At 37.4% G+C, this 15,182-nt stretch overlaps 1 protein-coding gene across 1 annotated transcript in view; it reads left to right on the forward strand.

Annotated features, from left to right (window-relative positions):
- LOC309476224 (SLAM family member 5-like) overlaps window positions 1-15,182 on the forward strand; it is a 232,245-nt gene that overhangs the window by 31,611 nt on the left and 185,452 nt on the right. Inside the window, exon 3 of the mRNA XM_082139493.1 lies at window positions 14,232-14,564. The gene's annotated coding sequence lies outside the window, so the exon portion shown is untranslated. The remainder of the gene's footprint in view (window positions 1-14,231; window positions 14,565-15,182) is intronic.

Here is a 15,182-nt window from a genome sequence, read left to right on the forward strand (position 1 = left end):
GTAAACAAATACAACACAGCGATACAGAACATAAAAATATTAACAGCCTTTAAATCTTCTTTATAAACGCTTTACAAAGCATAACTAGTCCTCACTTTAGATTAGCTCACAAACATAGTTAACTGACCACTACTAAATGCTTTATAACTACCCGAATTAACCCTGAATTAACAGTAGAAATACATGTTAATAAACCATTTATTAACACACTAAGTAACTATTACTATATGTCTGAATAATAATATGTATTTAAACAGTTTATTAATAATTTACTTACACTTTCTAAGTGATCTTATGAACCACTGACAACTCCTAAATAACCGGTTTGTAAATAATGAAATACTTCATTTAGAAATGATAAATTGATCATTAATTAAGTATGAAAACACAATTATTAAACACATTATAGATATGCTTATAAATTAAGAATACTGCATTTATAACTGTATTTATAAACTGCTTGTTAATGTCTATTAATGCTTTATAAATGATGAATTAACTGTTTACTAATGCTTAACTAATGATTGATAGCGTGCAGTTATTATAAAGTGTTACCAAAAGGGTTAACCTACAGACATGGAGGATGTCTCTTTGGCAGCATCAGTTGGATGAAGAGTCGTACCATTGGTGTTCTTCATTAGAGGGTCGTCCCATTGGCAGTGTTCTTCATTAGAGGCTCAGTCTGAGTAGGAGACGTCTCATTAGCAGCGTTCCCCATCAGCGGCTCAGTCTGAGTAGGAGACGTCTCATTAGCAGCGTTCCCCATCAGCGGCTCAGTCTGATTAGGAATAGTCCCATTGGCAGCGTTCCCCATCAGCGGCTCAGTCTGATTAGGAATAGTCCCATTGGCAGCGTTCCCCATCAGCGGCTCAGTCTAATTAGGAATAGTCCCATTGGCAGCGTTCCCCATCAGCGGCTCAGTCTGATTAGGAATAGTCCCATTGGCAGCGTTCCCCATCAGCGGCTCAGTCTGATTAGGAATAGTCCCATTGGCAGCGTTCCCCATCAGAGGCTCAGTCTGATTAGGAATAGTCCCATTGGCAGCGTTCCCCATCAGCGGCTCAGTCTGATTAGGAATAGTCCCATTGGCAGCGTTCCCCATCAGCGGCTCAGTCTGATTAGGAATAGTCCCATTGGCAGCGTTCCCCATCAGAGGCTCAGTCTGATTAGGAATAGTCCCATTGGCAGCGTTCCCCATCAGCGGCTCAGTCTGATTAGGAATAGTCCCATTGGCAGCGTTCCCCATCAGAGGCTCAGTCTGATTAGGAATAGTCCCATTGGCAGCGTTCCCCATCAGCGGCTCAGTCTGATTAGGGTTTGAGTCTTCTACATGATTCTCCTGTAAGAAAACACAGATTCACAGAAGGTAAAAGAAATGAACAGGGTTGATGATTGTTACACAAACACAAAAATACAATAGAAATACAAGTGATAAGAGAATCCTACTATCGTAAATGGTGTGTTCTAAAAAGACTCTTACTCTCTAAATAAAGTTGCAAGGTCTTTTTGCTTTTTAATTTTTATTATTTAGTTCAATTTGTGCCTCACCTGTGAACCTCAGCTTACATGCTGATAAAAATAAAGGACAAAAAACTACTCACTGTGTACATTTATGTTACACCTAAAGTGGTGTCACACACATACACTAAATATTAAATAAATAATTTTACAAATCATATAAATAATTATGTAATAATAATAATATATATATATATATTTTTATATAACTGTTCTTCATAGTAAAGTAAAAATTCTTAAATAGTCAGTTATTATTATTTTTTCTGCAGCCAAAACATGCACACTGTTACAGACACACCACATACAGATCTCACAGGTCTGAATCTGTAGTAAATCTCAGTTTTTTAGCAGGCAGACATATTTACTGTACATAATCTCACCTGATCACGCTGGTCCTGCATCTCGATGTCTGTTTAAACAACAACAAACTCAATTAAACACACATTACTTTGGTTAGAATATAAATATATTTTCACATCTTTTAACAAGTCTTTTCCCAATTCACATGATCAAACTCATATTTTCAATCTTGTTAAGACATCTGTATGTAATACTCACCCTTTTGCCCTGCTTGACGCTTGCGATAGTAAATCACACCACCAATTACAGCTGCAGCCACCAGGAGAACAGCAACAACAACAGCAACACTTATTCCTGCAGCAGCACCTGAAGACGGACCTGAATCTGAAACAGCTGGAGATGGACCGGAACCTGGAACGGAACCTGGAACAGCTGGAGACGGACCTGAATCTGAAACAGCTGGAGACGGACCTGAATCTGGAACAGCTGAAGACAGACATCATTATTACTAGAGAGTGAATGATAATGCATCCAATATTTTTCAATATCTTCGACTCTTATTTATACCTTTCTACTTTGACATTCAGCTGTATGATATTGATTTAACTAATAAATGGCTCCATCTGTCAGCGCCGACAGTCTCGTGGGCAGCGCGCTGACATATAGCTGTCAGGAGGCATGTGTCATGTGTCCTTTTGTGAACTTGTTGCCGGCTACTTTTACCCTTACCCTTATTTATTACTTTAGTTGAAGCGATTCCCGACACACTTTGGAATATTTGGAAGAATGTTTGTAATCATACAGATCTCGGTCCCCATTGACTTCCATAGTAGGAAAAAATATATACTATGGTAGTCAATGGGGACCGAGATCTGTTTGGTTACAAACATTCTTCCAAATATCTTTCTTTGTGTTCAGCAGAACAAAGAAACTCATACAGGTTTGGAACAACTTGAGGGAGAGTAAACAATGATAGAATTTTCATTTTTGGGTGAACTATCCCTTTAAGCCTTGGCTCTCCCTTAAAGGAGTCATAATGTTGTGTTACCTTGGATACCCAATGCTCTATTATAGTCTTTCAGGCACTTCTAAAAAAGAAAAGTGGAAAAAAAATCAACACAGAGCCCCTCAGACCCTTATTTCTAAAGGCATTATTGTCTCGCGAGATCTGATGCGATGTTTTGGCTGTCGTGGACGGTCATTATAATAATGCAAATGAGGGGCGCGTTGATTGGTCGTAGAAAAAATACACCATTTCCAGATACATTCTTACAGAAGCCCCACTAACTGAAAGCTATTTTCAAACTGCATGTTTTGCATGAGTTTGGCTAATAATGTTTAGTGGTATATTGTTTTCATACTTGCATTTAAACAGTTTTAGCCACTGAGCATGGACTCCTGTACCGTCACTACTGTAGCTGCTAGTGTAAAACAAAGTGGAAAGATGTGGCTAGCATTCGTAGAGTCCATTCCCCGTGTTTACCTCGAAGGTAACGTTACATACAATAGCCGCATTAGCAGTTAGCTGCTATTTGTTAACCACAGTAGAGCAATAAAAACACAGTTTTACCTTTTCAATTTCTGGCAAGTCCCTGATGGTGGGGATGGCACCTTTTCCCAAACGGAGCTTCGAGGCCAACTTCGCCTGATATTGCCCCAAATTTGTAAATGATTCCGGTGTAAAATGTTTAGCGCACACACCTAACGATACGCCACTTGAAAGAGTTGTTGGGACAGCGTCATTAAAAATGAATTTCCTCCACTGTTCCCTGATAGTTTCGTCCGTTTTTGGTAGATAAAACACATTTGCATGTTGTTTGTGGCAGTCAACCACAGAGCATCTCAGGTGTACACTCGGTTTCTCCATCTTTCTCGAGTCGACTAAACTGAATCTGAGGGGGAGAGGGGGAGAGGGGCGGGCTTCCCGCGGCATAGGTTTGCGGTGTCCATATTTGGTATATCCTCCCCCGTCTTGACGTCAAGAGGGGGAAGAAATCAAAATCTCGTTTTTTCGTGCGCGTGCACGTGGCCTATTTTACAAACCCTGAGGTAAACAAACGCTTCACTTTTAAATATCGGCTTCCCGGCCAGTGTACAATCATTATGCAATCATAACATACATTGATTCTCGTGGAAAAGTGAAATTTCTACATTATGACTCCTTTAAAGATTTTGAAAATGTAATTCATGCATTTTTCTCTACCCGACTTGATTATTGCAATTCTATGCAGGAATAAACCAACAATCTATTTCTCGACAAATGGTGCAAAACTCTGCGGCTAGACTTTTGTTGGGTGTACGTAAGCGTGAACATATTACCCCAATTTTAATGTCTCTACATTGGCTTCCTGTTCGTTACAGAATTGATTTTAAAATCTGGACTAAAAACGGACTGGCACTTACTTATTTGTCAAGACTTTTGTCCATACACAAGCCATCGAGATCTCTCAGATCTTCAGATCATAGGCTGCTGACTGTTCCTAGGGCAAGGCTAAAAATGAGAGGGGATCGGGCTTTCTATGTTATTGCCCCCAAACTGTGGAATAGCCTCCCACTGTGTATTAGAACTCCTCAAACACTCTCTGATTTGAAATCTAAGCTAAAAACTCATCTGTTCTTTGGCTTTTAATGTATTATAGAGATTAATAGAATCTCTTTTATTGTTTTTGGTTGTTCTATGTGTGAATGGTGTTATCATTTGTAGTACCCTAAGTTGTTTTAAACTGTGCTATAGAAATAAACTTGACATATTGACAAAACCAAGTTTTAACAGTCAATAGTAATTGGTAATTAAGTTTGAAATAAAAATGTACAAATTCCACTTTAAGTATTTTTCATGAAATGATCAATACACTGAATGTGAATTAATACGCAGATACACAGAAAAATAAAAAAATAAATAATGATGTGATTTAAACATATATACTCTGCTTTTAAAAATTCATTAAATGACTCACCAGAGACAGTTACATTAAGATCTTTTCACTGTTGTTGATGATGATGATCTGTAGTTTATATTCTCCAGAGTCTGTGGTTCTGGTGTTTGTGATGGTCAGAGATCCAGTCCGATGATCCAGCTTCAGTCTGTCTCTGAATCTCTCAGTGCCTTCATTACACTGAACATCTGTACAGATCTTACTCTGATCTCCAGTGATTCGGGCTAATCGGATGCCATTGAAATACCATATAATCGTCTCTTGTTGGTTTGTTTCAACACCAGTGTTTAGAGTGACTGAATCTCCCTCTATCACTGACACTGACACTTCATCTGATCCAACACACGCACCTGAAGAAGAAATGAACATTTCATAAAAAAATCACTTTTTGGTTAATGTAACACATGCAAACAAACAGCAGAAGATCATCATTGTGATCACACATTCACTCAGACAAACATGCATGAGTCTCATAGACGCTCTTATACAACTTAATGAACATAACACACATCCTGGTTCATATTTTACCATCTTTCTCTATATTTACTATGATATATGTATATACAATATATACTATAAAATATGTTATCCTCTATAAGGACTTTCTCCATATTATATTAGTCTCAATATTAGCCTACCCATTATGAATATTACATAGATGAACAACCCTATTACCCAAACAAAATTTCAGAAAATTGTGCAACACTGTTAATCTAAACGGAAATTCCAATATTAGACTTTAAAGTACACTTAATTAATGCCAAGTTGTTAGGTCTAAAATCTCAGTTGGCATGTCCATGCTCTACCTAAAGCCGATTTTATTCCGTTAACAGAATCACAGATTTCTGGTAACATGGATTTAATGTATAGCTATACTTATAGAGTCAATGATTTCAGAGTAGTTCAGAATAAATTTCAGTTCAGAATAAATTTCCATCAATTTTGGGTGAGCTTCAGGCGATCTCAGTATTTAAAGAGAGGAGAGGAGAAGAGAGAAAATTGGTAGCAAATGGCAGAGAGGACATGGTGAGGTGTGGTCTATTCATGGGGATATGTCTCGGATGAGGATGCTATTTTTGTAGTGGCGTTCAGATGTTGATTCTGGGAAAAAGTCATTTGTTTCCTCAGGGAATAGCCCTCCCTGGGTCCAGACATTTAACAGGTTTTCGAACTGGTGGGTGTTTCTTCATGCAGTAAAAAAAAGATGCCTCTAACCTAAACACAACCCTACTGTGACATGACCAAATCAAGCAACAGGATTGAAAATGTCCCTTTGTTAAAGCCTCGCCCACAGATCAGGTTATTTTATAATGATCCCATTATTGGGGAGAGTGGAACTGAGAGAAAGAATGAAAGAGGGCTTAATAAAAGAATGGCAGAGAGGGTGGGAAAAGGAAATTAGGGGTAGACACTATTATAACCTGAAGTTAGGAACAGATGTTCATGTAACATTTTGTCCCGCAGGGACTTTGTTTGGACACAGTGAAGAGCATAACCTGATCTCCAAGGAAGTTCTTCAGTTCTTGCATAAATGTATGTAAGAATTTAGTTCAAACTTTGACCTGTGGAGGGAAGTACCGTCTACGTCATTAGACTTTCTCTGTTACTACGCTCAGCAGCGTCTACACTTCCGGAATCTTACAAGAAGAAAAAGAAGAACACATCGAGGGGAAAAAACAGCAGTCGATGTTAAAGCAAGGTCTGTGCGTCTTAATCAACTGTAAGTTTTGAGTAGTATTTTTGTGTTATTCTCGGTGTATGGTAATGCAACAAAGAGCCATATAATTTTTTATTTTTATTTAAGAGTTTAGGCTAATGCATTTGTTGTACACTGGTTTATTATTCTGCTCTTCTGGTGTTTTGCCTGGAGTCTAAACATATTGTGACACAAAATGTGTGATGTAGGCTGCAATAAAACTTCTCAAAAATCATCAGTCTTTGTCAAGTTTTGGCCATCATTCGGACGGGGTCCGCTACAAACTTCCCTTGCCACTTTTCATTCACGATACTACGTCATTTGGATGTTCGATTTATCATTTAACAGAAGAGAGATTATAACAAATAAATGTATAGCATGGTCAAGCAAAACAAACTGAGAGCAAAATACAAATAGCCTACTAAATGCTTTTCTGTCGAATATAAAGATATGCTGGTAAACTATATAAAAATATGTCTTACCGTGGTGAAGAAGAAAAAAACCCGTTGAGAGAAATAAAAGGAAGAGGTTCATTTTCACAGCAAAAAAAAATAATAAAAAAAAAATAATACTGATTGTATGAGAGCGTCCTTTCTCTGTAGTATGGCACGATAAATAACTTTAGCTGCAGTGTTTAGCAAGTTGTTCCCAATCCCAGGTTGCTCCGCCCTGCATTGATACGTCTCGACCTTTTTTCTCGAGAGCCAGAGATTGGATGTTTCACCATGACCAGGCGCGTCGTTAGACATGGGCATCCGGGGCTTCAGCCGAGCAGCACGAGTCCCCGAGCCGTGAGAGCAGGGCGTGGACAGTAGCGCGAGTGTTAATGAGTCACCTGAATTCAAGTTCAATCACCGGTTTCAAGTTTCTCACGGATGAACTTCGGGGGCGCGCACGCCGCACCGGTTTAAAAAAAATAACGCAGTCAGCACCGCCGCACAGTCTTCAGTCACACCAGATGTTGTCAGGCTATATGTCAGAAAAAGTAACTTACTTACGTCGTGCCAGCCGTTTGCTCGCGGCGCGCACTCTTCAGTCACGCAAATGCGGCGCGCCCTGTATCACGCAAAATAAACTAGCATGTAACGTCGTGTTCTGTCGTCAATTAAGTATTGAAATAACCAAAAGGGAGATTAAAGCTGCGTCAAAACTCTATGTCGGGGCTTTTGTATTCCTTTGTAGGCTACATAAATGTTACACATTTTGGCGTAGCCCTACTCAATTTTCATTATTAATATTCTAACATTTTATCAATATTGCAAAGTCATCAAAACTGACTAAATATTTTGTGACCAAAAATAGGCCTACATCTAGCCTAAATGATCGTTCATGACATTCTTTTAACTATAAGCAACCCAATTTGTCTAGATCTGTATTATTTCCTTTGTATAATGTGCTTAAATATTGCTGCGCAGTCGTGTGATTTAGTCTGCTTGATTAACATTATTACAATGTATTCCTATTTAACTCTGATATGTAGCCTATATATAAGGTCCTCGAATGTGTTCAAAAATTTCACCAGCATCAGCCTTTTCACAGTTTCTATCACTCCGCTTGTCTGTGTTTGCACAACTTGCATCATTAGGCCATGGTGACAAGTGACTGTCTTTATGAGTGAACAATTGAAATTTAATTGAACTGATTTAATAGTGCCAAAAACATTGATTAACTCAAGAAAGAAACAAGTTGCTGAAACCAATCTTTATGCTAAAAAGTTTACATCTATGCAAAATAATCCTTGAAAGATTTCTCGTTTAAGGCCATTCCTGTTTGGAATATGTGATTGTGTATTGTCAACAATAAGCAGAAACATTTTGCATTTCCATTATATAGTGTGGATCATTCATTTCAACATTTATCCTCATTTTCATGTTTAAGAATCTGTTATCTGCTTGACAAATAACTTATGCTACTGCCCACTGACATGCTTTTAAAGCTATTGTTATCAAAAAATTTTGGCCTTCAAACACCTTAAAATGCACATATGTAGGTCTTCGAAATCAAAATTTTCTCAGGGGAGCATGCCCCCGAACCCCCCGGACTACCTCACATTTGAATGTGTGTGTCTGTGTGGTAATATGGCCTGGACTGAATTTTTGAACCAGTCTGCCCCCTGCATATAGACCTAAAATATACATTATTCTCTGTATCGAATCATGTTATCTTGTTACCCAGCCCCTGATGTTTTGGGCTCAGCCCCTGATGTTTTTAAAACCTAGAAACGCCCCTGACCATGACAACAGCTCCTTCTTTAAAAATGACAGGGCCATTCAACCGAATGAGATTTGCTTGTAACTCTAAATCTAATACATATTTAACTATTTTAAATGTGTATTGGTCAACCAGATAACGTTATTTCATTTGGTTTCCAAGCAGAAGATGGATGCACGTTTTCTTAGTCCTGTTAACTCATGTGCCATTTTAAAAAGCATGTCAATCAATTCCTTTGTTTTTCCCTCAAAAAATTGTTTATTTTAAAGAAATGGTTAGTTATATTTTCAAATAATTGATATGTGATAATAATTGATTGTGACTAAGAAAATCACTATATATTAAGACAAGGTGTATTTTAACAAAAGCACACAACCATCTTTTTTTAAGGAAGACAGAGGCCTCAAGTGTATTTTTTTTGTAAGATTTAATTAATTAAACAATTGTGTAAATGATGGACCAAAAAAAAGTAATTAAAAAAAACAGTGGTTAAACATTTTTTAATAATAAAAAAAAAAAATCAAATCAAATCAAAGTTTATTTGTAAAGCACCTTAAAAAACACAGTGTGTACCAAAGTGCTGTACAATTTCAAATGGATTAGATAAGACACAGTAAAATACAAATAAATGAATAATACAAAACAAATGAAAAAATTATAATAATAATAATATTACTAAAATAAACAAAATCAAAGCCTAACGGTCCTTACAAAGTAGCAAAGGCCTCATCAAACAAATATGTCTTAAGACAAGTTTTAAACATGGTTACAGAAGTAGAGGATCTGATAAACATTGGTAACCCATTCCACTGAGAAAGCACGATCTCCTTTAGTTTTTAAGGGTGACCGATGAATTTCAAGGAGCAGCTGATTTTGCGATCTCGGAGATCTCTGTGAGCAACTAAAATGCATAAGTTCAGAAACATATGTTGGTGCCAGTCCATGCAGTGGTTTAAAAGTATACAAAAGTACTTTATTCTAAAATGAACTGGAAGCCAGTGTAACAAGGCCAGAATAGGGGATAGGCCTATATGATCCCTCTTTTTTGTATTTGTCAGCAACCTTGCTGCCGCATTTTGTACTCCCTGAAGACGTGTCAGAGAAGACTGACTTACACGCAGATACAGAACATTGCAGTAATAAAGACGCGAAGAAATAAAAGCATGAATTACCTTACTTTCTCCAGATCACAAAAAGATAGGATAGATTTAAGTTTAGCGATATTTCGCAATTGAAAGAAACTATTCTTCACCACTGATTTGATCGGTCTATCAAACTTTAATTCTGTGTCAAAGATAAAACCCAGATTCTTGACATGTGTATTCAGATTGGATGACAGAGGACCTAGGTTTTCAGCTATATTATTTGCACAGCTATTAGGGCCACTGGAGAAAGTTATTCATCCAGCATTTTACATCTTTTAGACACTCAAAAAGTGAATTACCGGATTTATCATCTCCAGGCTTTATGGGCAGATACATGTGGGTGTCATCAGGATAAAAATTATACGAAATACTAGGCTATATTTCTTTAAAAAATAGAACCAAGAGGAAGCATATACAGTGAAAATAGTTCTGGTCCCAGAATGGAACCTTGAGGGACCCCACATGTGATCGAAGCTATTGATGAGAAAAAGTTTCAAATTTTAACAGAAAAGGATCTATTTCGAAGATAAGAGGCAAACCAGCTTAGAGCAGTTCCTTGGATACCCACATACTGTCTTCAACTTTTAATCAAGATTAAATGATCAATTGTATCTGTGATGGCCCAAGCCACACAGGATGAATAACCGGCAAGGTAACAGCCAGCAATGGTAATACCGCATACAAGCCTACCAGCACACAAGCCATGTTTTAGGTACACAGGTAAAGTTATTTTTGCAGTTAGCCACACCCCAAACAATTCATGATTTGAATACACAGATCACAGGTATAATATACAGGTATAATATACATTTATTTGCTTTAACCATACACTGTTTAAATGGAGTGCACACATTTTTACATTGTAGGGTTATGTAAACATTTTCTGTTCTATTAATCATTGTTTCTTTGTTACCATGTTGGAGAGAGGTCTGTCCTGGGGTAAGAAAGGCATGGCCAAGGGTGGAGGACTGACTGTGATATCCTGTGACTTGCCAATTAAGCCATACCATGTGCTGCCATGTTGGAGGGGGATTTGGGGTTTAGTTTGTTTTGCTTTGTAGTTGTTTGTATTTGTCGTCCATTTTGTTTTCTCTTTGTGTGTAAATCGGTTTGGCCAAGCCACTATATATGTTTCTTTGTGTCTCATTCAGTTAGGTCAGGTTGTTCAGTTCATATCCTGTTTTGTTGTATGCTTTTTTGAGTATAGTTATATTTTGTTGACCTCTTTTATAGGCCTAGTTGTTAACTTTTTGGTTTCTATTGTTTAGTATTTTTTGGGGTGAATAAAAAACAACATTTTTTCCACAAGAAACTCCTGTTTTCCTTATTGCCAGACTGTTTGATCTGTGACAGTATCAAATGCTAAGCTAAGATAGCAAAACCAAAGCAACATTGCTACTAGTCAGTCTTTACTAAAAGGTCATTAACTACCTTAAGTAGAGCCGATTCTGTGCTATAACCTGATCTAAAACCAGATTGAAATTGATCAAAAACATCATTTTTAACAAAAAATGTTTAGCTGACTAAAAAAATTTTTTTCTAATATTTTGGATAAGAATGGTAGCTAGCTTAGATATTGGCCGAAAAGTATTTGGATTTGTAGGATCTAGGCCAGGTTTTTTAAGAAGAGGCTAAACAACCACATGCTTAGGACTTGAAGGAACACAGCCACTGGTCAGACTGCAATTTATAATAGAGTAATTATAAAATGAAGTAACAGGAATAAACACTTGGTAACAGGAATGTGTGTCTATATCTGTGAGTGTGAGATAGTGTACATGGCTGTGTGTGCATGAGACTTTGCACACAGGAGACTGTGTTGAAGGGATATGCTATGACTCAGGGATGGGCAACTTCGATCCTGGAGGGCCACTGTCCTACAGAGTTTAGCTTCAACCCTAATCAAACACACCTGAACAAGCTAATCAAGGTCCTCAGAATTACTAGAAAATTACAGGCAGGTGATTTTTTTCAGGGTTGGAGCTAAACTCTGTAGGACAGTGGTCCTCCAGGACCGAAGTTGCCCATCCCTGTGCTATGTGCTAGTTGTACTTCACAGCGAAGGAGGTCAAAAGAGAAAGAGGAGAAAAAAAGGGGGAGGGGGGGTTCGAGTGTGAGTCACTGCTTCCCTTGCATAGTTGGGTGTAACTGGTTCTCTCACTCTTCTTCGAAATATACAAAAGACAAAGACAAAAAGTTTAATTAATTTAGTAGTGGACTGGCTCCCATGGCATTTACATTGTAAAACTAATCCTAAATGTCTACAATTTAAGTAATTTCAAATGTAAAACTCATAAAACAGATGAATAATATTAGGCCCTTTCTCTCAACTAATATTGACACTATTAAGTCAACAAACCAGATTACTCTACTCACTCCTATTACTTTAATTAAATCCTGTTATTTTTCATGTGAGTAAGGACTGAAAGTAACAGGATTTAATTTTTAAGTAAAAACTTATCAAATACATGACTTATGGCCACATAACTTACATGCTAATAGCACGAGGACACTGAGCAAATTCTAGTGACTTACCTAAAGTTAATATTTTTTTTAAATAAACAAATAACATATCTTTAATGAAATCATTTAGTAACGGGATACTTGAAACGTTTGATCGTCAATGAGTGGACTCTCTGAGATGCTGTGAGTGTGTGAAAGTTAGGCTACGTGTCATCACGTTCATCATCAGACATAGGCTACCGCTGTAATGCACGCACATATTTCATTTGAAGAAGACATGCGCATTCACGGCTCTGGTTCACGTTTGGAGTACTAGAGTAGATTAAATATGTTCATAAACTTGCCTCATTTAGTATAGGCTACGTGGTATCCATGTACCCATGAATATGCAAATTATCCCCGCCTCCACTCACTCACATCAGCTCACACACTTCTCGGCACACTTTCTGAGGTATACGCAGCACAATGATATCGCTCTTTACAAGGTCGGACACGTAACGGTAATTAATATTATTATCAAACAGCTTATAATGTTGCTAATGTTACACAAACTATGTGCCAGTTCGCCATCTCAGTCTGCCTTCTAACAATCATCAGAAGCGCTTTAAAAAACTTGGAACGTCAGAGAAAGGAATATAGTTCATAATAACATCGTAATATACATCATACACCCGCTCTATTGCTAAATCTACCTGATTTTTCATATCAACAGAATGTAACCTGGTAACCTGTAATTTACATTTGAAAATAACTTGAGTCTGGCCTAATGGCCTTTTAAACCTGCTCTTCATTAAGGAAGAGTTTAGAATAATTACATTATTACATTATTTATTACATTGGAAATAGTTTTATTTAGAGGTAAAGTCAGACTGTGAGGTTCATAAAAAGCAAAACAGGAAGAAGCTCATCATCTACAAACTAATCCCACTTCAGACAAACGGCCCCTTTCCTGCAAAAGCTGTTTGTCCATCCAGCAGATCAAACCATATTTCTGAAGAAAACCCCGACCGCAGCGGTTTCAGTCTGACTCAATAGATGAGCTGAGTTTTAAATATGGATATTCAATTGAATTATAAAATCAAAAAGATCTATCTTGCAAGGACGAATGTAATGAGATTAACACAATATTCCACTCTTCTATTTTTACGTAATTAATACAGTCAGAAAATCTTTCAACATCATCTACGTTGAATGATAAAGATGAAGATTGTTGTTCGACGGAGAGAGAGAGAGAGAGAGAGAGAGAGAGAGAGAGAGAGAGAGAGAGAGAGAGAGAGACTCTGTTGCGGGAGGATTCACACATGTTGAGTGCTTTCAGCAGATAGTCTTGTTAGATCAGACACTGAACGGGTGAAGAAAATGTTTCATATGTTTGTTTTGTTCTGTTTGTGCTGGAGGTGTCCAACTGGTAAGTTTTAAAAAGAGTTTATGGCTTAATATTTCACTTTGTTTTAGAACAAAGTGACAAACTGCTGCTATGGTTTAGATTAGACTTGTTATCGCAGATCAAATCAAACCAATACTTTATTTTGAGATACTGTATACATATATATACACATTCAGGTCTCTGGTTTTCAAGAATTTTTCATGCCTGGAAAAGGCATGGGCATATATTAAAATGTTACAAGTCATAGAGAATAATTTAAATGTCTATAATGAAGAAACTCGAACAGTGGAGGCTCAGAAATGAAACGATCATTGTGCCGCTTTCAAAACTCTGGCCTTTTTGTGATTTTGTATAGTTTCATACAAAATTCATATTCATACAAATTCATGCCCAGCCATCATTAAAATGATTTAAAAATTATTCTGCAGTAATCATGAGTGAAAACAAATATAGTACAAATTCATTTGTCAAAACACAATTGATATTTACTTTCAAACCGCAACTTATTTAATCCTTTGCAAACCATTAGTCTCAAGCCTTAATCTGCATGAAGCCTTTTTCTGTTTGTTCTCCAGACGTGTTTGGTGATGATGAAGTGAAGTCAGTGTCAGTGATGGAGGGAGATTCCGTCCTTCTACACTCTGATGTTACTGAAATACATGAAGATGACGATTTACTGTGGAAATTTGGAACTGAAAACTCTCTCATAGCTAAAATCAATATAGAGAAGCAAATCTTCTCCACATATGATGATGTTCTTGATGGGAGATTCAGAGACAGACTGAAGCTGGACAATCAAACTGGATCTCTGACCATCACAAACACCAGAACCTCGGACTCTGGAGAATATAAACTTGATATATTTGGAGCTGAACATTCATCAAAAACCTTCAGTGTTTCTGTCTATGGTGAGTAGAGTTTATTTGTCCAAATGTTCACATATTCTTGTTTTAGTAAAGGAATATTCTGAGTTCATCCCACAAATGAGTTCACCCAAAAATGAAATTCTGTCAAAGCTGTATTGGTGATGATACACTGGGCCCACGACCGGTCTAAAGTCTTCAGATAGAAATTTGTTGCCCTTCCTCAATGCCCAAGCAACATCTGCAACATTGCTTAAAAAAATTGCCCCGTGTATCATCACCTTGAGACCTTCGTTCATCTTCAGAACACAAATTAAGATATTTTTTGTTGAATTCTGAGAGCTTTCTGAACCACCCATAGGCAGCGATGTCATTGCAACTTTCAAGTCCCAGAAAGGTAGTAAAGACATTGTTAAAATAGTCCATGTCTAATCTCTTCTCTCCTCGAAGTACAACACTTCCAGGTTCATCGTCAGGACGCCGGCTCACTATTGGCCGTCTCCTGCGTCAGCATCACACGCATGTGGGGGGGTTTGCACACAAAAAGTATTCTCTTCACTTCATAACCTTAAGGTTGAACCACTGGAGTCACATGGATTATTTTAACGATGTATTTACCTTTCCGGGCCTTGAAAGTTGCAATAACATTGTTATCTATGTGGG

Source organism: Leuciscus leuciscus, assembly GCF_965113295.1.
Source record: "Leuciscus leuciscus genome assembly, chromosome: 15".
In the NCBI taxonomy this organism is placed as follows: domain Eukaryota; kingdom Metazoa; phylum Chordata; class Actinopteri; order Cypriniformes; family Leuciscidae; genus Leuciscus; species Leuciscus leuciscus.